Source organism: Talpa occidentalis, unplaced genomic scaffold, assembly GCF_014898055.3.
Source record: "Talpa occidentalis isolate TD23 unplaced genomic scaffold, MPIMG_talOcc4v2.1 talOcc4.569, whole genome shotgun sequence".
NCBI classification, from domain to species: Eukaryota; Metazoa; Chordata; class Mammalia; order Eulipotyphla; family Talpidae; genus Talpa; species Talpa occidentalis.
In genome coordinates this window covers 1-21,863 of record NW_023604938.1, presented here as the reverse complement: position 1 = coordinate 21,863, position 21,863 = coordinate 1, and the positions used below count along the sequence as shown (strand labels likewise).

The 21,863-nt window shown below is 45.4% G+C and overlaps 1 long non-coding RNA gene across 1 annotated transcript; it reads left to right on the top strand.

Annotated features, from left to right (window-relative positions):
* Nucleotides 1–11,969: 11,969 nt before the first annotated feature.
* LOC129144674 (uncharacterized) lies at nucleotides 11,970–19,178 on the top strand. The gene is made up of 3 exons (XR_008549090.1): nucleotides 11,970–12,456; nucleotides 17,612–17,730; nucleotides 18,367–19,178. It is a non-coding gene; the product is annotated as an uncharacterized LOC129144674 (long non-coding RNA).
* The last annotated feature ends 2,685 nt before the right edge of the window (nucleotides 19,179–21,863 follow it).

Sequence of the window (21,863 nt, the reverse complement as noted above, 5' to 3'; positions counted from 1 at the left end):
TCCCCAGGAGGGAAAAAAAAAAAAAATGAAGTAGCAGAGATAAAATGGCCGACATTAAATAACAACAACAGCAGAAACAAAAAACAAAAACAAAACCTCTTTGGGGGCTGGGGAGACATCTAACAGCCACATCTTTGTGGCGGCATCCAAACAACCACTTCAAAACACCTTGCCCCAAGAGGCATTCACTTAGTTCTGCCAGGGTTATTTTAAATACTAAAACGTGTACTTAAACATCATATCGATGTTGCTTTAAATATATAAGCTATTTCATTTGCGATCATTTCTTTCATAGTGATAGTTTTAGCCACCCATAAGTTAGGAAGGCGCTTTTCCTGTCTCTTGATTTTCTCAGCCATTAAGTAAGGAACAAGAGTATTATCTCGTGTTAAAAATTAAATGATTATAAGTGTGAAAGTACGTTGTGCTTTGCTCAGGGCCTGGTTCAAAGGAGGTACTAGATGTTAGCATCTTTTTGAATATAGTTAGTTATATCTTAAGTGGGCATTTAAGTCTGTAGTTGCCATAGGCACTGAAAATAAGGAGGCGTCCGTAGACATGGCAGGACCAGTATGTGGGTGCCTGGCAGCAATGGGACCCTAAAACACAGGGCAAAACAGGGTTGGAAACCAATTTAGTTTATTATTTTTATATATTACATACATGTGTGTATATGTATATATATATATTTTTAAATATTTATTTATTTATGCATACAAGAACTAGGGTACAGGCCAAAGGTGTGGGGGGTGAGAGGATTCACCAGAGACAGAGTGGGGAACAGAACAGGTGGATCTGCTGAAATACACTGCTGAGGGGAGCAGCCAGGAGACAGGAGAGGTCTGCTGCGCCATGTGGGTCAGCTCCCTGCCTGGGGATTGAATCATGCTGCAGTGGCTGCAGATAGCTTCATACTGCTGCGTCTTAACCCCTTGTGCCACCAGGGATGCCCCTATATATATATATTTTTTTTTTTAACTGAAGTAATACTGTATCATAACAGCATGCAAGTTTCAGGTGTCCATCATTAAAGATGAATGTCTATTCTACACTGAGTTCACACGCAAAGTCGAGCCCCACCTTCACCTTTGACCCTTTTAACCTGAAGCTGCCTCTGGCAGCCATAAGTGGTCTTACAGTCTAAACATTTGTTTTTGTTTTATTTAGGTCATTTGCTTGTTTTGTTTCTGTATGCACCACATGAGTGAACCCCGGGGCTGAGCCATAAGGCTATTCACACCACTCCCCCACCGACCCCACACCCAGCGCACACACTTTTCTGAATGTTTGAAAGCTGTTACAATAAAATGTTGGGAAATACAGTTAAATATAAAATCTGACGGCTTCCCTGAGCTGCCCTGGCCAGGAGCAGCCTCAGCGGAGTGAAAGGAAACCAAGTGTGCGGCTCCAGCAGCCCCAGCAGCAGGCGGGGAAGCCTCGGGGAGGGCGCAGCAGGGAGTAGCCTGGGCTGTCGGAAGCGCCTCTTCTGGCCCTGGCCAGCTCTGTGCGCAGCTTCTGCAGCCTGGAAAGTTTGCATCACTTGCAACATCTGCACAGGACTTCTCCCACCAGACCAGCCATGATCATTTCCAGTTCTGCTTCCAGTCGGCCTCAGGGAGCAGCGCCACAAACAATTACTCTGCATTCAAATGGAAAGTCAGTGCTAGGGTTTCAGCAAGAACTTCTGGAGCTTGGGAAAGAGCCCTCCTCACTCCTGGAAGGCTGAAATGGGACCATTTCAGAACTGCTTTAAAAGTGCGACTCTGAAAATAGTGTGGGGGTGAGTCCTCGGAACTCCTGTGTCTTGCTTAGACTTAGTGGCTTGCTCAGGACGTAGGTTAGGAGAGGATGCGTGGGGTGCTGTCACAGAGTTGGGGGAGCAGGTCACAATTCACCTTATGAGTCCCTTAAAATTTAATCCCCGGTGACTGTCCATGCATACCTTAACTCTGGACATCGTTTTAAATATTTTAAATATTATTGATGCCAATAATTATTAATTATTTTATTTTAATATTTATTTTAATATTATTGAAGCCAATAACCATCCGTTGATCACCTGCTGTCACCATGTAGATATTTTAAAGTACAGCAGCTAGTGCTTTTCCTATAATGCGTGAATTCTGTACCTCCAGGAATATGTCATATCTGAGCCTTTGCAAGTGCGACCTCTTCACTTGTTCATCTCTGGGACAATTATGATCATTTTCACAGTCATCCAATTTTCCAATCAGAGGCAAAGGTGAGACTCTACCTGTAGCTCATTAGGATCATCATTATTCTCCAGTTATGTTGTTGTAGAGATAAATTCCAGCCTTTCACCCAGGCAGAGGAAGAACAAGCAGTACCTCAGGAATGGTGAGGTCAGGAGAAGCTTTATTACTCATGCATGAGGTCCCAGACCTGGGGAGCCCCATAAGGTCTGAGCACCCTTTTAAAGACCAAGGGTTCCTTTTTTTTTTTTTTTTTTTTTTTTTTAATCTTAAATTTTATTTTTATATTCCCCCATACAATTGCAAACGCCCCATTCTGACCCCAATCCTTCCCCTCCCGCCCCCCACCCCCCAAAAGTGTCTCTGGTTCATAGTTTTTTGTTGATTTTGATTTTCACTTTCTTATATTCATTTTCCTGGTCCCTTATTTAAGTTTTCTAGATTCCTGCTATGAGTGAGACCATCCGGTATTTTTCCTTTCTTTTTGGCTTATTTCGCTGAGCATGATCCCTTCCAGCGCCATCCATGTTGCTGCAAATTGCATGTGTTTATCTTTTTTGAATGCTGAGTAATATTCCATGGTATATATGTACCACATCTTCTTGATCCAGTCATCTACTTTTGGGCATTTGGGTTGTTTCCAAAGCTTAGCTATTGTAAACAGTGCTGCTATAAACATAGGAGTGCAGGTGCTCTTTGGAATTGATGTTTCTGTGTCCTTTGGGTAAATACCTAGGAGTGGAATTGCTGGATCCTATGGAAGCTCTATGCTTAGTAGGTCCAGAAATCTCCACACAGCTCTCCATAGTGGTTGGACCAGTTTGCACTCCCACCAACAGTGCACAAGAGTTCCTTTTTCTCCACATCCTCGCCAACATTTGTTGTTGCTAGTTTTTTAATATGTGCCATTCTCACTGGTGTGAGATGGTATCTCATGGTAGTTTTGATTTGCATTTCCCCAAGGGTTCCTTTTACACACAACTGTGTCCATATCTGTTACATGGATAGCATCGTTTTCCAGCAGGCACCCCCATTTGCGGCAAAGTCCCCAGACAAGGAGGGAAAGGCAAGTGGAGAAAGATGCAGGCATTCGGGGATGGCCTCAGAGAGAGAGACCACTTGGCCTTGGCCGGCTGCCCGACCTTGTAGATAAGAGTGCTGAGGCCCTGGCCATGAATCTTGAAAGGGAAGGTGCCGTAAGTAAGCAAACTTGTTGATGATGCCTGCGTTGGAGTGTTCATTGCACCTGGGCTGGGATTTCTGCCGGAATCTTTATTATATTCATTTGCTCAATAATGTATTTTCTCATCAATATGATCTGAGTGATAGATTTTTTTTTTTTTTTAGTTTCTAAAGTGAAAATGCCAATGGCTTGAAAGGATGTTAATTGAGAACTAAAGTCCACCTCCCCTCAACATCCCCAGTCTTTCTTCCCAGGGGTCACTCTGATAACAGATTTTTATATTGACTTCTAGGAAAGTTTACACACGCACCTGCATGATCCAGAGGTTGGCAGGACACTTTATCTGCATACATGACTCTTTTGTGTTTGCCATGAAACTCAGCCCCTTGACCAGCACTTACCAAAACTCCAGTCTACCAAATACATGCTCATTTTGAAAGTATTGTTGGAAATCAATGGGTCTGGGGAGAAGACCCACAGGGCCCAGCTTTAGCATCTCTCTCTCCAACAAAGCTCAAGTATGTTCAACACGTTCAACATGTCCACAGTCTTCTCACCCATTCTGGACACTCTCTGAACCTTCCTTGCGCTTCGAGCTGTAAAGTCAGCCCCCTCAGTTGCTGGGACAATAAGGTCAGAAGACGGAGCATGTAAAAGTCAAATGCAATCAAGATGCAGGCAGATGTTAGTGCCGCCAGCCGGCAGTGGGCCACACAGTAAGGTCAGTATTACCTTCCCCCAGTGCACATCTGCATGGCGATGGACTCCTGCTCTACTCCGAGGCCCATCCCGATGGAAAGGGGCAGGCGGGAGCTACGCAAGGGGGGTGCCCTTGGGGTGAAGAAGAGCAGGAGAAAATGGAGAGTGCAGAGGGAGGTGCTGAGCTACTGGCCAGGCCAGTTTCTCCCGAGCTTGACCCACTTGTCCAGCGTTGTCCCAAATTAGGCCAAGATATTCGGATCTTGGGCCTCCACGGTGGCGCAGCAGTTGAGCGCTGGGTTGCGAAGCTGCCCGCAGCTTCTGCGGCACCGGTTCGATCCCCGGCTGTTCCCCGGCCACCGGAGGAGGGTCCCACATGGCACGCAGACCCCTCCTGCCGCCCGCTGCTCCCCTCAGCAGTGTACTTTGGTCCTTCTGCCTGCTCTGCTCCCCGCTCTGGCTCTGGTGAGTTCTCTCACCCTCTCATGCTTCTGACTGTACCCAGTGCTTGTATAAACAAACAAACAAACAAACAAATAAATAAAACATGCCTCTATAAAAAAAAAAAAGATATTCGGATCCTCATATCTCTGCGTCAGTCAGGGGTAGACCAGGGGCCAGGTAGCTCTCTGAAGCTGAGGCAACCCCTGCAGAGACTCACAACTGAAGACTTTCCATGGACGGAGACATGAACGCTGCGGGACAGAGCCCACGTGCAGAGGGTCCTTGCCAGAGCAGCTGCACGCCCGGAGCACACAAGGAGCACAAGCCAAGGTTGCTGGGCTTGGCTTCTCCCAGAGGCTGCCCATGGGACTGCGGTATGAAGGCCAGTTGCTCACTTGGGACTGTGAAAGCGCGATGGGAAAGGAAAGTCAAAGTAGAGTGTTTTAGTGAACAGGATGATGTGGGCAGACTCTATGAGACAAAATAGAACATGCCCCAGAGGGGCCCACGCTGAGCTCAGAGAAGGTGGTGTTTATCCAGCAGATGCTGTGGGTCGACACTCAAGGCCTCTCCTGGAGGCAGTCACGACCTGGCAGTTCCACCTGTTCACTTCCAGGAGAAGCCTCTGGTAGGAACAGAAACATGAGTACCCAGAAGTGGGTAGTGCACTGTCTGCCATGGCCTGGGCAGGCAGCCTGGACAACCCCTCAGGAATGTGAAGTTGCATCAACCCAGAAGCGACTCACAGGTCCATGGATATAGCCAGCTGCACCGCCTGCCCGTGACGTGCTGGGAGGAGTCAGTCTCGCACCCAGGGAGGAAAGAAGTGGAGGTGCTGGAGATTGCTGCGCCCTCATAAAGTCTGCCACACCCACTCCTGCCTACCAGCAGTGCATGATTGAGAAACTGCTTTGTCATCCTGAGTCTCCATTTACTATTCTGTAGCGTGGGAGAATAACATGTATTCACAAGAGTGTGAAAAGTGGAATTAGTGCACACACCCGGACCCACTACAATGCACCAGTACTGACTCCCTGGTTCTGATATTGAATCTAAACATGAATCACATGGTAGGTCCATTTTACTCATTTTATTGTTATATTATGTTATCAATATGTGTGATCAAATACAACCTTAAGACTCACTTGACATCGTGTCATGTTGAAATTCTAATTTCAAGTAGCTTTGTCTACTTACCTATTTCTAAATAGTCTATCCCAGATTCTAGTACCTAGTAGACACTCGTGAATGGGTAACAATTTCTACTGGGAACTACTGATAATCAGTCTCAGTAATCATAGGCAAAAAAAAAAAAAAAAAGGATCTGGAATGGCTCTCAGTTTTCCAGATAAATAATTGGCTCAAGGACCTTCTTGGGGAGCAGAGCAGACTGCCTGGTGACCGGCCATGTAAACACAAGTCATGGCAATTTACTAACAGCAAGACTGATTTCCTGCTGTGCTTCTAGCCCGGGCTGCAGAGCTGCACACACAGGGGAAGGGGTCAAATACGCTCATGTGGAACCAGCTTTCCTTTCCACTAACTTCTGAGCTATTAGACGCTTGCTTGTTGTAATGTCGTAAAAATGAGACGTGGAAATTCCTCCCTTGCCATGAGCTAGACAAAGCTTTTGAGATGCAAACCATAGACACTCTCCTAGGAGAGGACTGAACCACAAGAGGGAAGTCACTTTCAAAGAACCACCCCCCTGCCTTTCCCCTCTATACACATGCTAAGCACACAGAGCTTTTGCAATCTGCTACAAAAACAGAATTTTAAAATAAACCCTAGCCTGCTCTCTCAAATCAGAATGTAAAGGATGATGAATTTCTATAAGCTGAATTTGTTCTCCCAAATTAGTTTCATTCTTTGTTTCTCTCACTCTGGCTCACTCTTTCTCATACACACCCACGCACACACACACACACACACGTGTGCGCGTGCACACACGCATGTTCACAGAATACGGCACTCATAGGCCAGGTATGGAAAGAGCAGGTCACCCTCACTGACAGAGACATTTGATAATTATGTGGACAGGCTGCATGAAAATAAAACTCACAGGAGCCAGCAGATGGCACTTAATCATAATTTTTCCTATGATTTCTATTAATTGCTAAATATTCTTCATTCTGTCTCCCCAATGAGACAAATGATGTGTTAATATGGCAAAGTAAGTAATGTTTTCCCTTTGAAATATTAAGGAGGCTTGTTACATAAAATTTCGCCACCTACCTAACTAGACAAGACCCTCTTGCTCATGCATGGATTTATCACACGGCAGTATGCATATGTATGCCCCTGCATCTGTGGGCTTCCGAGCAGCAGCCCTGCGGAGAAATGCATGAAGTAAGAGCTAACACCTTCTTTTATTGCAGGAGCAAATCCAAATCAAGAAACTGTTGTTCCTGAAACAGTCACATAAAACCATTTAAACCACATTGTCTGCCAGAAATAGAAATGTAGAAATGCCTCGGGGAGCCCATTTTGGCAGTTTCCTTCAAGGCTCCTATTACAAGCATTAGTCTGCTCTCTAATCCCCCGTCTTTATTCTGCTTCTCCTGTTTTCCTTCATCTCCCCTACTCCCTTTTCAGCACTGGAGTCAGTCCCCTGTTTCTTGGAGGGACAGATGCTGTAGCAGTCAGGGGTCTTGGTTTCTGACACCAGAAATTGACTCTGTTAAGCAGAAAAAAAAAAAAAATATTGGAAAGCCATCAAGTAGTTCACAGAATCGACAGGAAGCCTGGAGACTCTGGCTTGGCCGACAGGCACCAAAGGAGACGGGCACTCGGGAAGACTGTGGAGGTCATGCCCTGAAAGCGTCTCATGTGGAACCAGGTCACCAGCCTCACAGCCACGGTGACGAACAGCTGGCACGCTGGGTAGGCGCACGCTCTCAGCGAGGGCTGCCCACTCCCTCAGCTTCCTGGTGCAGGCGGGCAAGCCCAATGCCAAGGCTGGCAGAGTGGCCTCCTGAGCTGTGGTTCTGGCTCACAGCAAAGGACGTGGCAGCGCAGAGCCAGTTCGGAGTAGGCTTTCCAGCATGAGGAAAAAGGGGACCTCAAGAAACGCTGGAGGCTAGCAGACACCAGGTGTCCCGGTCACCCCTCATTTTAAACCCACCCTATTTCTGGTGCACGGATGGGGAGCTCTGTACTTCCAGGCTGAGTGGGAATAACTTTGGGAGAAGGAAAGCGGTTGGGCAGTATACAAGTCAATTATGCCAGTTCCAGAAAGAGACTAGAAAGTGAAATTCCACTGAAGTTATAGGCTGTACGGTCTGCTCAGTGGTTTCCTACTTCCTTTGTCCTGGACAAACAAGGAGCCGCAGTTGCTCATGTGAACAGATTCTTCATGTGTCTTCAGATTCTATTTAACCCATTTAAATGCCAGTGTCAAAGCTCTATTCCTTTGACCTCCCACATCTTAACCCTTAATGGAGCTAGAGAACACTTTCTAGGGATGCAATTTGTAACATGATGCCTGGCTGGGTGCAGGGGCCGCTTTGCTCCTCCTGCCAGCTGGTCCCAATTATGAACTGGTTTGGGTAATTTGAGAGTGTGGCGGGTGTCTGTGCAATAGGAGTCTTTTCTAAGCACTTAGCTTCCCTTACGATCCTCAACCGAGCTAGAATTCATGGATCCTTGAATATTCTGAATTACGAGGTGATTGTTGACGGCTTTCCAGAAAAAGGAAATAAAATATATAAATAAAATCACTAGCTGCCAAGGCAGAGTGAAGAATGAAGGCAGCTGTTGTTCGCACAAAGCTCGGATGGCGCCTACGCATCTGGAACGATGGCCTCAGTTTCCCTCCATGTTTTCATGGGGTCGGCCTGTGTTTCCTTGGTGGTGGGTGACACCCAGACAAATCTCTGGGGACGCACCAGCCCAGTCTCAAGGGGCCACACTTGTGTTCATGTTTGTGTGGGTTTTTTTTTTTTTTTTTTTGGTTGAATTTTATCGAGCAGCTGTTCCATGAGGCACTGCAGATTCAGGGAATTCACAACTAGAGGAAGCTCATGGTCCAGTTCATGGACCTCAGCCAGCCCGTGGCACCCAAGACGGTGGAGGGTGGAAGAGTCAGCCCTTGGCCGAGAGGAGCATTTGGTCACTGACATTGTTTAGAATTGCCATGGTGCATGGCAATAATACAAACCAGATGGCTTTCAGTTGATTTTATCATTATTATTTAGACTCTCCACAGACTAGCACACCCCATATGACCTGTACCTGGGCTGCCTTCTCCCACTGGCCCACTCACCCTTCTCTTCTGCTTCCAACCAGCCTGCAGTTAAGGCCACCGTCATAGGCACTTGGTGTATGAACAGGGTGAGTATGTGCTCCATCAGCAGATTAATGCCAGTCTCTGTTGCATGGACTTGATCTTTGTGGGCCCGACTGAGTCACTCCGCTCCGCCCCACTCCTTGAGTCTCATGATCAGCGTTTATAAGCCAGCTTCTTTTTTAAAGTTATGATTTCATGTCTGTGGCCCAAGTGTTTTCAGGTGTAGAGTGTGGCTATGCATAACACTTCCTAGAAGACTTGTAGGGATTAAATGAGAGAATGCATGTAAAGCCCAGGGCACTGGTAAGCACTGAATAAATGTTAGCTGATATTTTACCCTTGCTCTATTAGAAGATATTACTATACAGCACTCAATTCCATAAAATCTTGCTGTAACATTTTGTTCAAACTCATTAATTAGAAAAATCATGAGTGAAAAGGGGATAACACAGGAGAGAGACAGAGGTTGGCACCAAGCCAACCAAGTCAGTGCAGATACATGCTGAGGGCCTCTCGCCTAGACTCTGTACCCATACATCTGGGGTGCCCAGAAGATGGAGAGTGTGCCTTGGTTCCTGTCCTTGCTCCAATGTTACCCACATCCAACATCACCCATTAATATTTCCTCCCTGAATTCTTATGCCAGTGAATGCCAAATGGTGGCTTTCTAGTGCCACTATTTTTTCTACATTCATTAGTTGACTTTCTACTATAAGAAATGATTTCCTCACATGTATTTGTTTATTGCTATGACTATATTGGGGTAGACTCATAAGTGCCTACTTTGCTCAGTGAGTCATTATTTATTTGATTCTCAAATAAATATTTATTTGAGCCCAGATTTGGTTAATAGGAACACCTTCAGGATAGTTTCTGTGTCTTTTTGACAAGTCCTCATTGTTCATGGGGAAATTTCTTACATTCTAGTACAGGAAGATGTCCCAAACCCATCTCATTCCTTTCCTGCCCCAGCCCTGGAGTCAGACATTTGTTCAAGGAAACCAAGATTCCTTGGACTAGAGTGGAGAAGGGTATTGGAAACCAAGATCTGAGTATTAAGCATATTCCTTGGGATTTGGGGTGTCATCCTCCTAGTTCTTTCATTCAACAGACCTAGAAAACATGTGTGATACATTGACATTTATACCTCCTTTCATTTCTCTTTTATCTATTGATTATCAATTGTGGAGGTATCATTTAATAAAGTAAAAACTTAGTCTCCAAACTTTGTTCAGCTGAACAATGCTGGGAGACACAGAATAAATAAGGAAGGGGAATGGATAGAGTTGCCATGGGAACCTGGCCCTCCATCCACATTACCAATAGTGGGCTAGCAAGAATCTGGACACAGAACCAGGAGGACCCTCCTGTATGAAGGCCCACCTACACCTGATATCCCAGCAGAGAGCAACCAACAGAGACCGAGTCCCCAGTCATGAAAATCCCACCAAAACAGCTTACAAAAGGGAGCCCCAAATCCTGCTAAGCGTGCAAACTTCTCCCACCTCACCCACTGCTTCTCTTAGCAGTGTATTTCAATAAATCTACCTTGTCTGTTCTCCACCCGTGCCTTCAGCCTCACCCTGATATTTTTCCCCACTCCATCAATTATCTATCTATCTATCTATCTATCTATCTATCTATCTATCTATCTATCTATAATAAATATTTTTCATAGACTGGAAGAAAAGGGAAGAGAATGAAATGAGAAGTAAGAGTGGAGTTACCTTTTGATTTGCATTTTAGAAACTAAATGACAGATTTATTAGGAAAGACTACACTTCAGGAGCAGCCAGATGGCAGACAAGCATAGGGCAAGGTGCAGGGAAGGGGCTCAGGCACCCACCCTCTGCAGACACAACGCTACCCCTGCATTTCCAAGTGTTCACAGCTCAGAAGCTTTCCAAGCATGACATCCATTTTAAAAGAACACTTTGGCAGATTCGCAGATACAGAATGGAAGGGGAACAAGAGTGGCTTCTCTGCTTTCTCATCTTGGCATCTCTAGCGCTGTTAGCAGGCACTCTATAAATGTTTAGAGAAGGAAGGAAAGGTGGGGGAGGAGCACGAGGAGGGAGGCCCAGGGGCTTCCCCAGAGGGATGCACCATAGATTAAGCCGGTGTTTTTCTTTTCTGCGTTGGGAGTTGCTTCACTGTAGTCAAGGACAGAAATCACATGGAAGGGCGTCTTCCCTGTTCTAGAAGAACCTCTTAAGAGGCTTCTTGCGCTTGCTTACATAAATGTAATCGTGTTGGGCCCATTGTTCTGTAAAAGGATAAATCATCGAATAGCAGAGTCCTTGCTCAGAGACGAGTCACTCACAGCCACTCTTAGTCACATGAAGGTGGGACAAGTGGGCCTTTGTCCTGAGAGAAGTCGCAGCAGGGTTTTTTGTTCCCCCGCCGCACTCCCGTTACTGTAAAACCTTCTCTCATCCTTCCTGTGCAGATCTGAAGGCCCTGGAATTGGAGGTCCTGTTTTCCAGAGAACCCGGTGCCCCCAGGGAGGAAAGTATTAAAGTGCAAATCCTTGCTCTCTGAGGTTCAGGTTAGGAGTTTACCCCAGGGTGGCGTGACTCCTGGGGGAGGCCGTAAAGTTCCCAATAGACTACAGATCAACTGGTGCTCCTGGACCTTGCTAGCTAGCTTCACCAGCGCCAGCATCCTCCTTAAGTGGAAGGAACCAGCAGGGGCCAAATGCTGGCATCAGTGCTGAGTCTACTACATGACCAGCTTGACACAGAGTAGGGGCGTGTGTGTGTGTATGTGTGTGTGCGCGTGTGTGTGCATGTGCAAAAGACTTGATTGATAATTGCTGTAAACCAATGGTGTCCTAAAACTGGCACACAAGTGCTTGCAAAAACTGTTAACTTCATAAGAATGTTGCAAGTGGTTATTAAATACAACTTTTATTAAATATTAAATTATGTAAACTTTCAATTAAACAATGATATGAAAAACAATGGTAATGAATGTTCAAATATCACTTACTCCTTATTTTGCTACATTTTATTATTATCTCTCCTCTTGGGGTTATTTACATTTATTGTAGCTGTAAGATGGAAATTTTATATTTAACAGTGAGGCATTGTGCATCCCCAACTCAGCATTCTGTGATGTCATATTGGTAGCTTGGAATCAGCCATAGGTGAGCGTATTTACACCATGGGAATTGACAAACCATTCATCTGAGTATCTCTCCTATCCCCCCCACCAGTCCCCAGGAATGCAGTTTTTAAACATTCAGCTGCACACCCAATCAACCGTAACCCCTAAGCCTTGTTAATTCAATTCTTACTGGATAAGGCAGTTGAGGGTGTGAGGATCTCATGGCTGAAACACCAAGAGTCACCCTGAAGCTCTGGAACCCGAGACACAGGCATTATCTCTAACTCTCCAGGCTTGAGTAATTCTGGAACTGCTTCAACCTCCTGAAATTCTTAGGTTCTGCCAAAAAGTCTCGACCACTATGGAGTTTCTGATTCAACTTTCCTCCCTGCAACAGTCTAAGTCACCTTGTGGTAGCATTGCTCCCTAGCCTGATTTTCTACTGTCAAGTGTTCATGAGATGCCACCTTGGAAGAAGGAACAGGAAGAGAAATGCCATCCTTTCCTCTGCTCATTTGGTTGTGAGTGTCCATTTTTGAGCATAGCGTGCTGAGGGGGATGGGAGGTGCTGCTGCGAAGCCTAGCACTGGTGGCTGTTCAGCAGGAGGGGACTTTGCACAACCGCCATCTTTCAAACATGACCCATATTGGCCAACTCACCGGCCAGCATCTCTCTGTCCAGTAAGCATATTGAGTGGCCCTGGCTGAACTGGATACTTGATTATACTCTGGGATCCTTGAACATGAGATAGTGGCTACAGATTTGGAAGGGGGAAGCTGATTTCTCCCTTTAGATGTCCTCCTATTACCTTTATTATTTTTTTAATAGATTTATTTATTTATTTATTTATACAAGAACTGGGGTATAGTCCAGATGCGAGGGAGGGTGAGAGGATTCACCAGAGACAAAGTGGGGAACAGAACAGGCAGACTGACGAAATAAACTGCTGAGGGGAGCAGCGGGTGAGACAGGAGAGGTCTGCCGCGCCATGTGGGACCCTCCCCGGCCGGCTGGGATGGAACTAGCACTGCAGAGGCTGCGGACAGCTTCACAGCACAGTGTTCAACCGCCTGTGCCACCAGGGGAGGCCCCTGCTATTACCTCTATATGGGATTCTGAATGATGACCCTTAAGAACCAAACTGGGCACGTTATTGGCAACTCAGACTGGGTAGGGAGACTTCTACTTAATAGGAAGGGAGGAAAGAGGAAGAGAGAGAGAGGGCAGGAGGGAAGGAAAAATTAGGGCATTAGGAAGAAGTGCCGTATATTCCCTGCACACTGCTCCATTGACAGCTTTCTCCATTTTGATTAAAAGTATCTTCATTTACCAACGTCTTAAATCTTGGTGTCACTTGGTATCATCTTTGATTTTTCTCTTTCTCTCCCATCCCAAATTCAGTCCATCATCACCTACTTTCCAAAAAAAAAAAAAAAAAAGGAGAGAATTCATCCTCTTCCTTACCATTCACCATCTGGATCTGCACCCCCAGATCCCTGTCACCATTACCTCTCTCCTGCAGGGTCACAGAAGCTCCTGACTACTCCGTTTCTGCCTCCCTCTTCTCTGTTTTGAACACAGCAACCAGAGTGATCCTGTTCAATCATAAACCAAATGACCTCACTCCTCAGCTCAAAGTCTTTCTGTAGCTCCCCTCTTGTCCAGAATGAAGACCAAAGTCCTTCCCCTGACTGGCAAGACCCTGCTGAGCTGCATCTCCATCTTCTTTAACCTCATATCCTCTTGCTCTGCCCCAGCTCAGTCCAGTGCCAGGGCTCTGCTCCCCTGGCCACTTTTACAAGGTACCCACTTGACTAACTCCCCACTGTTCTTAGTCCTTCACTCAAAAATTAGCTTCTTGGAGAACCTTCTGGCTACCCCAGCCAGGACTTCTCTATCCCTCATACTTCACACTCCCCTCTTCTACTTCATTTTCTTCCCTTGGCTTCTATTGCTGTCTGTAATTTCTCTTTTTTATTGGCTCTCCTCCAGGCACATGGGTTCACGAGGGCACATTTTTTAAATTATTTTTGTTCACTGTCCAGATTCTAGAGCCTAGCTCCTGTAAATGCTCATTTCAATTCTCTGTTGTTACATCATAAACAATCCTCAATGACTTCACACAACAGCCCATTACAATCTCACAGCCTCCTGGGTTGACTGGGCTCAGCTGGATGGTTCTTCGTTGGGAATCTTTCATTTGCAGTCAAATGGCAGCTGGGATTGAAGTCACTGCTGGCTGGGAGTTTAGTTGGGTCTGTGGTCTGGAGTTGCCTGCACATGGATGATCCAAGTTCGTTGGGGGAGACGTCTTTGAGGATTAGCTACCACAAGATTCAATAAAGAGTTGTGGGTGGACGGCAGGCAGGAAGGGAGGGGAGGTGGTAGAAGGGAAGGACTTGGAAAATTGAGAAAGAAAAATATCAGGAAGGGAAAGAGATCAGAAGGAAGGGAGGCTATAGCAAGAAAGGGAACTCAATTTCCATTTCTGCATCTGAGGATCATATGCTGGCTCTGGAATAAAACCCATCCTTTTCCTGCCTCATGCGCCTCTCCCATCTCCTTCATGTTGACCTGGCTTGGAAGCAGAAATTCATCTAACACCGCATATCGGAACTGGAGTACTCTTGGCAGAATCTTTACAGCTTATACCCCAAGTTCAAATTTGAGCCAGGGCATATTTCCAAGGGAAGAACAACACGCCACTTTATCTTGATGTAGCTCTTTCCTCTTGGTAATTTCAAAGCCGTTTATAAACAAGCACTATCATTGTATGAGACAGGAAACGGAAGGGAACTAGTAATATTTAGGTAACCAATAGCAAAATCATAGAATCAGTGTTAGGCCCAGGTGATTAAGTAATGATGTGGAATGAGAGGCAGGCTTCAGTGGCATCAAATAATTAAATAATTCGGAAGAAAGAGAATACAAAAATGTCCACCTAAAAACTGAAGTCAGTGGAGAGATACAGAGTTAAAAAGTAAAAAATAGATTTATCCTAAACCAGATGGAACAAAATTTAAACAGTTGTTGGTATATTAAGAATGGATTTACTTATAAAACAGTTTGGAATGCTTTAGTCATTTCCAGAGCCACAGATATCCTGTGCCAGTGGGCAATTTTTCCTAAACCAACCTGGCAGACAGCTGTCTAATAAGGGGACTTGCAAACCATTTCCCTGGCTATAACCCAGGCAAGTTAATGAATCTGGGCTCCAAAAGCTCTCACGTCTCCATACAGAAGCTACTAAAGTTTTCTGGAGATATTGGTCATGGTGTCAATTCACTAGAGAAAGTGAATTTCCGGAGAGTCCTCTAACTTAGGTTTCATAGGACAAAGTGACATCATGTTTACTTCAATTCATGGCCACTCTGAACAATTTGTGGTCTTTGACCTCTAAAATAAGCTCATTTTAGGAAAATTGGGTTAACTCAAGAAAGAAATGTCTCATATATTAGGATTAGGTTTGGCAACGGGATGTTAAATTCTCCTTACCTTTGTCACCTACCAAACAACCCCTTCTCCTCCTCCAAAAAAATCCAATAACTTAAATAACATATTATATAAACCTGGATAAGTGGTTAACAAATTGTAAAGGGTTCCAGAGCATCATGGGCTTAGATTCCTTTTCCTTCATTTTCTGCCTTGTATATTCTCTAGTTCCCAAAACATGTCATGGCCCAAAATAGCTGCTTTAGCTCCAGCCCTCACATCCTCATTCCAGGCAGGAGAAAGAAGAAAAAGGCAAAGAAAAGGGAATCCCTGTGTCCTTTAATAACACTGGCTAAAAGTTGCTAAATTGCTACTTACATCTAATTTATGAGACCTGAATCATCTGACCTTACCTGGTTGGGTGGGAGTTGAAAAGACTGGTGAGATGATAAGGTTTCCAATACTGTGGGATAGAGGAAAACAAATGTCTTGAGGGTAATTAGGAAGTCTGTGCCACAGTTTACTCCTTTGACTTCCCAAAAATATATGTACCCATTTTCCCACACATAAGACGAGCTGCCTCCCAAAGAAAAAGAACTCCAAAACCTTTCTTTTCAAGCTGGACTGCCCCCAGCGCTCAATCAAGATCTCTTGTTGAAGTGTTTGAGTCTAGATGTGATGTTACACAGTCTTGCAAACCACAAATGAAAAGTCTTGCTATCTGCTCCCTGCGGCATAACGTATACAGTTATGGCTTAAGATTAGGAAAGCCACAATTAAATCTACCATTCAGAAAATGTGAAACCCCCAGAAGTCAGTCTATAGCAATTAGCAAATCCTGCTGAGTCAGAATGGAGGAGACTGTTTTCTCACACAGAAGCGGTCAGCCGATGGCCTCTGGGCAGTTCCTCTGTGTCCATTAACCCCCACGGCTGTGGTGAAGGCAGGAAGGAGCAAGTATGCCCTTTGGGGGTTGCGCAGTGTCCATTGGCTGTTTCCTGCTGATGCAGATTTGGAGACATATGGGTCGCTTTAGACATTGAATAGTCACAGGCTTCTGCAGGGCAGACTTATGGTTTCTTTGGCAATGAAATTCCTTGGGCATCCATTTGCCTTCTCTCAGTTCCATTCATGAATAACAACAGCCAAAGATCTTGTCTAAAATTAGTTTTTAAGCTTGAAGATTTAGGGCTTTTACTTATAGAACTTTGTCCTCTGTCCAATGCTCCTCCCAACTCCCTCACCCCTGCAATTGAGGGCAGTTAGTTGAAGCTATCATAGGAAACACTATATTTTGTTGTTTTTTAAAATTATTTTATGTATTTTTTACATCATTTTTTCACTTTTATGCAATATATGCATTTTCATCTCAGTTATAGTCCCCGTGAATTCCCACCACCCATTCACCTGTGCATCATCACCATAGTCCCTTGTGCTCCTCCCTGCCCTGTTCTGATCCTACTCCTTTCTCCCCCGCTGCAGAATGTCTCTGGTTTCTGGTTGCCTCTTGATTTTTATTTTTACTTTATTATAATTACTTTTTTCTCCCTGATCCCTTTTTTGAATCCTCTACATTCCTCCTATAAGTGAAACCATCCGCTATTTTTCTTTTTCTTTCTGGCTTATTTCACTGAGCATGATCCCTTCCAGCGCCATCCATGTTGCTGCAAATGGTATGAGTTTATCTTTTTTGATTGTTGTAATACTCCATTGTGTATATGTACCACGTCTTCTTGATCCAGTCATCTATTTTTGGGCATTGAAAACACTAAATTTTGGAAGGAAACATCTCTAACTTGGTATTAGCAATTAAGATAGCACCCAATGTCTCACAGAGAAATTTTAATGGCTCTTACCTGAGTGGAACTTATGGCAAATTTAGAGCTTCTGCCTATGATATATCATTTTTTTTGGGGGGTGGGGAGGTGATTCAGAATGTTCCTTTTTACTTTCAAGTTCCCAAACCATTAGACCACTAGTCACTTTAGAAGGCAGACAAAAGGCAGAGACCATATTCTTTACCATTTTCTTCACATCTTAAAAATATGGTAGATTTAGCTTAAGTTTCTTGCTCTTGCTACTGCTCAAGGATTTTTAGAATTCTGTAATGATGATAACCATCCCCCCAAATCCTCGTATCAATTTTAGGCTTTAGCTAAGATAGGCAAAATCGCTACCAGAAGCAGGCCGAATAATTTCATCAGGTTAATCCAAACGACATGTATTTTCCTTTCATGCAACAGTCCAGAAGATGTGTGCAGAGATTCCAAATCCCACCCATCCTGAGCCTGGGTCCTCCTAACACAGCAGCCACACAAGTGAAGCATTGCCGGTGGGTCCACCTCCATCTGCACGAAGGAAGGTAATTTTACTAGGTAATCAAAACTCAAGAGTTTTCAACCAGCAGAGTGCTGTGTGTGTGCGGCAGCAGGACTTCTGTATGAGAGAATGTCCACTTTCTAATTGCGAGATTGGCTTCCCTCAAACTCCTAGTCTGGGAGCCACTGGGCGCTTTGTACAACCTGCATTTGAAACCCCACACTCCCATTTTTTATTACCCATGAGATTTTGGGCAAATAACTTTTCTGAACTTACATTATCCTACTTGTAAAATGCAGATTTAAAAACCTACCTACTTGTTGTGTAGATGTGTAACCCTATCCCAGCAGCATCTGGGAGCTGAGTCTTGCCAGACCTGAGTATAGGCTGGTCTGGGCTTTTCCCCTTTGGTATCTGTCTCTGGGATTAAAAATGAATCAATCATGTGTGAGCTAAATGGGCCAATCAGGTTCAAGCCCACTCCACTAGTCAATTATTTGGATTGAAAAATGGAAAACAAGCTGATTAGTACTAAGTGGTCCAACTAGAAACTTAGGGTTGAAAACCATCCAATCAGGCTTGTAGGGTGGGGGGGCCCTGAAGGGGATGTAAGGCAGAACAAGAGCCTGCTCAAGGGAGTCTCCAGTCAGCCTTTGAAGAGAGAAGTATTCATTCTCAGCCCACCTTTGAAGAAGAAGCATTCATCAGCCCACCTTCGAAGAAGGAGTCTGTTCCCAGCCTCTGAAGAGAGAGACACATGGAGACACATGGAGCAGTCCATGACCATGGGATTCTCCAGACCTCTGCAGACCTTTGTAGACCTTGTAGACCTTCGTAGACCTTTGGAGGCTACTAAACCCCCAGATCTCTGCAGAACTTTGCAGAAACTTAGCCACTGCACCTGCCTCTGACACGGCCTGAAAAGAGCACTGTGGGGCTCGGCCCAGCATCTCAAAGAGCTGACCCAGCCTCTGGGTCTCTGGCACGACCTCCTGGTGCTGTTGGGTTTGTCGTCGTCTGGTTCAGCCTCCGGCCCAGACTTGAGACTGCTGTTGCATCATCTCACCTTCCACGCACGGCCTTTGTTTGGGAGTTCTGGGCACTGTGCACATTATCTGGGGTGAGATATTTGGCCACTTGTGTCCTCAAAGAATCTTTCCTCTTCCCAATCTCTTGTTTGTTAAATAAACCCCGTTGCTGGGCCCGGAGCCTGAGCGGTCTTGCAATTGTGCCTGGGGGTGAGTGATGTGAGCTCTACCTCAGGTGCTGCTCCTTCGTTCTTTTTGAACACTGAGTCCTGTTGAGCACTCTTTTAAGAGTCTTTTGCACTGTTCCAGAAGTATTATTACATATAATGTTTGGCATCTAGTATATACATAACATACATAATGTTATATATAAATGTTGGCATTTAGTATGTGTTTAATAAATGGTGGCTATACTTACTTGAGGATGTTAGAACTTGGGTTTTGGTTGGGCAGACCTAGGTATGGTTCCTCATTCTGCCCTTTGCTAGCTGGCACTAAGGACAAACCCTCCTTGTCAGTTTCTCATCAATTAAATGGGACTCCTAAGAGCTATCACACACTATGCTTGATGATTAGACACAAAAGGACAATTAGAATCTAGCATAGCAACTAGCTTATTAGTCATTCACTATGTCTTCACTTTTTAAACTTTATGTTCTTTCTGATTAACATAGCAATGCTGCTCAATTAAGTTTGGAAAATGCAAAAGCTTAGAAAGGAGAAAAAAAATCGACCTAACTTCCACTACTCGGGGTGACACTGACGATGTTATAGTTTTGATGATTTCATTTCAGCCTTCCTTTTCTATTAGGCTATTATTTTTAAGGCTGTGGACTGCGGGGTACCCTTTGATTCTACACACAGGTAGTTCCCCACGCCGTTATGAAAGGGAAGCCAGAAGTCTCTACCAGTGTGAAAAGAACTCTCCCATTAGAAACAAAAAGGTCCACTTACTATATAGGGATTTCCAAGGGAAAGAAGGGCAGCTGTTCCTAAATTAGTCTAGGTTTGTGCCACCCTGGAAAGAGCCAAGCCCCAGGGAACAGGAGGCAGTGGAGGGGAGGGTGCAGGGAGGCGGCTGGTTCTGGGGCTACTGAGCAAGCTGGACCAATTCACAGTTTCGCCTCCCCTCCGGCTAGTCTGCGGGGGACACTGAGTGCTCCTCGCAGTGAATAGGGTATTCTAGTCACAGAGGGCTGTGAGATCTGGCAAAGAGCACAAGGCAAGAAATGCAGACAGAAACACTTAAAAATTGCAGCTTGCCACTGGGCAGAAATGAAATCCCAAACTCTGGATTAGCATATTCTGATCTACCCAGTTGAACTAGAACAAAGATCAAAAATTTTATTGGACAGCTAACAGTCAAGACTAATTTCTTCCTCAATGGACTGTGCAGAATTGGCACTCCAGGACTATATTTATAATAATCAGGGATAATCTAATAACAGAAAAACAGACCAGTTTGTCATTTTTAATTTCCATACCTCCCCTTACTATTACCCTGCCTAGACATTTTGCAGTAGTCTTTAAAATGTAAATTTACCTGCGGCTATTCATCCTGCCTATTCTAATGCCTGTCAAAGGGAGATGAAAGAAAGCTGTACCCAGGCATCTGAGATCTTCCTCTCAATCAGTAAAATCTTCCGTGGAACCTTGCACTACTCAAGCAAGACAGATCTGAGCTGTTGATATGGCTACAAAATGTGACCTACTTTAAAACCCAGCAGTATGTGTGTGATGAAATGAAAGCGAATTGTTTTGCTGAAATCTGACACTAAAAATAGGGCACCGGATCCTTCCCCTGCTGGAAAAAAAAAAAAAAAAAAAGAGAGACATTAAAATGAGTGTGTGTCTGTATGTCTGGGAATATGTCTCCATGGCAACCATTGTCCCACCTCCCCGATCAACAGCATTACCCCTCCACAGAAGAAAGAGGTCAGATGAACAACGCCTTTCCCAGCACCCTCCCAATCCCTTACTCCATGAAATCTAATTAAAGAGTGAAATGAATTTTAGCGATGGTTCTAGAGGCTGGGAGAAGTCCAAAGTTGGTGGGGGCAGGGGCAGGCGGCTGAAGGAGCATCATTGCACGGAGGACAGAGGACTGGAGACCGGCCCTTCCACCCTGGAGCAGCAGCTGGAAAGTCTGTTCTCATTTTTAAAAAGCGCTGGAGCTCCCACGCTGAGGAGCTGCAGGGGAGTGATAAAGCTGCCACGCACGACGTTATTACTTTAATGGATACGGGGCTGGTGGAGCACTTTCTTTCCACTAGGGCTTTCGCACGTGGTGTATTCTTCCCTTACACAACATTCCCTTTTCCTCAGACACCCCTCCCCCTTTATTAAGAACATTGTCCCCATTCCTAATCCCTCTTGGGTGAGGGGAAAGCCAGCATTCCTTGAGACAATAGGGCTGTTTCTAGAATGAGGTGTGAAACACAGTGCGAAACCCTTTTTTGGAGAGATTAGAAGTCAAAGAATAGGGGGAGACGGAAGGGTAGGGGTTGAGGAACACTCTCTGGGGAGCTTGGAGCTAATTTGTGCAAGCGCTTCAGGGTTTTTTTTTTTTTTAAGCATCTGCTGGGGATGGCCCTTCTTCCTTTCCACAGCTGCCTGCCTCCTGCCTCCCCTCCACCCCCCCCCCCCTCCCCCCCCCCCCCGCCTTGTGTCCAGTCAGCAGCAGCCAGGGGCAACCCCTCGCTCCCCCTTTCTTTCCGTGGCTGTCTGGGCATCTGTTCTTCTTCCTGCTTCCAGAGTTTGTCTCCAGGTTGGGTGTCAGTCTGGCTGTGTGTCACTTGGGATCCCAGCTGGGGCAGAATTGTCCTCACGTGAAGACAGAGTCAGATCTGGGCTTGCCTCACTGGCAAGCGGAAGGCAGGTGGCAGGAAGGCCAGTGGGGACACCGAGGTGTGAGGGGCGAATCTGCCATGGCCCTCAGGCCGAGCACTGACACAGCGGTGAGGAGGAGGGACAGTGTGAAGAGCAGCACCACGGCTGACCCTCTGACTTGTCCCTGACCTGTTGGGACCAAGCGTGAATGGGCTGCACGCATACAAAAGGGAAGGCCATGCTTTCCCAGAACAGGGTGGCAGAGCAGAGTGGCAGGCGTGTGCCCCTGGCACCCACAGGATGGTGCTGGTTGTGACCT